Source organism: Miscanthus floridulus, chromosome 3, assembly GCF_019320115.1.
Source record: "Miscanthus floridulus cultivar M001 chromosome 3, ASM1932011v1, whole genome shotgun sequence".
NCBI classification, from domain to species: domain Eukaryota; kingdom Viridiplantae; phylum Streptophyta; class Magnoliopsida; order Poales; family Poaceae; genus Miscanthus; species Miscanthus floridulus.
This window is the reverse complement of record NC_089582.1, coordinates 141,346,105-141,349,090: the sequence shown is the minus strand read 5'-3', so window position 1 is coordinate 141,349,090 and position 2,986 is coordinate 141,346,105. Positions and strand designations below refer to the sequence as shown.

At 49.4% G+C, this 2,986-nt stretch overlaps 1 pseudogene; it reads right to left on the bottom strand.

Annotated features, from left to right (window-relative positions):
- Nucleotides 1-2,011: 2,011 nt before the first annotated feature.
- On the bottom strand, nucleotides 2,012-2,752 carry LOC136544569 (uncharacterized; annotated as a pseudogene).
- Between the last annotated feature and the right edge of the window lie 234 nt (nucleotides 2,753-2,986).

The following is a 2,986-nucleotide window of genomic DNA, read 5'->3' as shown; positions in this document are numbered from 1 at the left end:
GCCCTTGGGCGAGGTGAGACCAGTCCTTATCCGTTGGGTGAGACCGAGCCCGTCCCTCAGGGGTTGGGCAAGGCGGAGTCTATCCCTTAGCCCTCGGGCGAGGCAGAGCTAGCCTAAAGGCGTCGAGCGAGGCGGAACCAAACTCCCGTCATTCGAGCAAGGAACGTAGCGGCGCCCTTGTCCGTCCAGAAGTTTTTATCGTTCGCTGGTTATTGGTTCCACCTTCTGGGGTACCCCGGTATTAGGTCCCCGACATCTTGCTTCACCCACTCCGCCTTGTTGTTGAATACCCTATGGGCCCGATCTATAGCATCGGGGGCGGCGGTGTAGTGGTCCAACGACTAGGGCGGCCCCGTCACTCCGGTGTACTCAACCAGGCCAGGGAAGTGCTCCTTGCACAGAAGGCCAAGGATGCCATTGACTTGGCGTGTGTGACCACCACCACTCGCCATAATCGTCTAGTTCCTGCCCAAGTGATTAAAAAAAATATTAATTTCTATTTTGATTTTCAACATATCATATAAAGTAGTGATAACATCTAAAGTTATTTACTTTTTCCCCTTGGGTTGAATCAGCGGGTGTCTCTCATGAGGTATCGGTCGCTGAGTGAGGCTCACGGGACCTTGCAAGTAGACGCTCGACGAACTAGCGGAAGCGGAACCCCCCGCTATCGCCTCGTCCTCGTCGTCCTCCTACGCGTCCTCCTATGCCTCCTCATCGTCCCCCTATGCCTCCTCGGTGTCCTCCTAGGGCACCTGCTCCTCCTCCTCTTCACACGACGGGGCGGCAGGCGACGACTCCCTCCTATGGCTCCTCCTCCTCCTACTCTCCCCTGGTGCAGCGGTCCATGTCCTTCGGTACAAGGACGTTAGCTTCCATACCCATCAAGGAACATTAACGTCTGCATCCATTCTAGTACTTTCCTCCTTTGGGGCTTGCTCAAGACAAAATCGGCCTTAGGCCTTCTCCATGTCTTGTCGTGACTATGAGGCTTCATATGTTGGTTTGGTCTATCGCATAACATTGCTAGATCCACTCTAGCCTTAATGTTGTCCTTTGACTTGTCAGGAATGTCCATGATTGTTGCCCAAAGTGCCTCGGTGACATTCTTTTCAGTGTGCATTACATCAATATTGTGTGGAAGGAGATGGTCATCAAAATAGGGGAGCCGAGTCAAGCCCGACTTATGAGTCCACATATGTTGCTCTCCATATCCTACAAAATCACCTTCTAGATTGACCACGAGACCATCTATCTGTTCATGAACCGCGGCACCAGTCATTATTGGTGGTGCAGGGTCTGTCACTACGACACCTTTTGTAAAGTTCTTGATGTCTCGTCTGAATGCATGGTCAAGAGGGAGGAATTGCCGATGTTTGTCGAACAATGAATACTTACCACCCTTCTGCAACCAATGAACCTCAGACCTTCCTTGCATACTAGACATGGAAACTTCCCGTGAACACACCAGGCATAGAATATCCCATACGCCAGGAAGTCATGCAGGGAGTAGTGGTACCAAACATGCATTTTGAAGTTTTTCTTTGTAGCTCGGTCGTATGTCCATACCCCTTCCTCTCAAGCACAGGCCAATTCATCAATTATAGGCTCCATGAACACACCCATATTATTCCCTGGGTGTCCAGGAATTATCAACGATAAGAATACATTCTATCATTGAAAGCATACGCCGGGGGGCGAGATTGAGGGGGATAACGAACATGGGCCAACATGTGTATGGGGCAGCCATCATTCCATAAGGATTGAACCCATCTGTTGCCAGTGCAACACGTACATTACGAGCCTCTTTAGCTTTCTCGTGATGAATGCCATCAAAGTGGGTCCATGCTTCACCATCAGATGCATGTACCATCCTGTCAGGATTGTATTGTTTACCATTTTTGTGCCATGTCATCTGTTTCGCGGATTCCTCGGTCATATATAGCCATTGGATCCTCAGTATGAATGAAAGGTGCCGTAGGATTGTCACGGGAATGTCAAGCTGCCTCTTCTAGCCATCACCAGAATCTACCTCTAGGAACCTAGATGATTTACACTTTGGACAGTACTTTGCTTCCGCGTATTCTTTCCTAAATAGGACGCACCCCTTCGGGCAAGCATGTATCTGCTCATACGGCATCTTAAGTGCACGAAGGAGTTTCTGTGACTCGTGCATGCTCTTTGGCAGAAGGTGACCCTCCGAAAGTAGGCTACCAATAACTATCAACATACCATCAAAGGCATCTCGACTCAGGCTATACTGAGACTTTAACGCCATTATGCGTCCAATGGCATCCAATTGAGAAACCTTTGTCTGGCCGTGAAGGGGTTTCTATGCCGCGGCAAACATGTCGTAGAACGCCTTTGCGGTTGCCTCTAGCTCCTCCTCTGTACGTCCTTCAGCGAACTATGCCTCGTGATAGTCATTTAACATGTCTGCTACCCCAGCATCAGCATCATAATCCTCGATGCGTGGTCTCACCACCTCTTCTCTCTTACGATCAGCTTCACCATGGTAGACGCATCGGGTATAGTCTGCCGTAAATCCATTCTTCCAAAGATGTTCCCCCATGACCTTATTCGTTTGTCTTTTCCTGTTTGCACATTTGCTGTAGGGACAACAAATTTTACTCGCTCCTTTAGCAGCCATGCCAAATGCCCGTTCCAAGAAAGCATCGGTCTTGTCGATCCATTCATTGGTGACCTGACCCTAACTTGTGCGGCCCGTGTATATCCACTCACGGTCCTCCATCCTCTAACATATATAGCGATGAGTAATACAAACATCAATTGCATCTACATGATGTTCCTACTATCTAATAGGTGAGGATAGGTCCTAATCCCATGCGAGGATGCATATGTGGGGTTAGTTTCCATGCTCTACTCCTATCCGAGATAGAATTTCGGCGGCACCTCCCCGCTGTTCTCCAAATACACGTCCTGCCAGGGAGAGTGTGTATCCGGAGAACAACAGGGAGATGATATC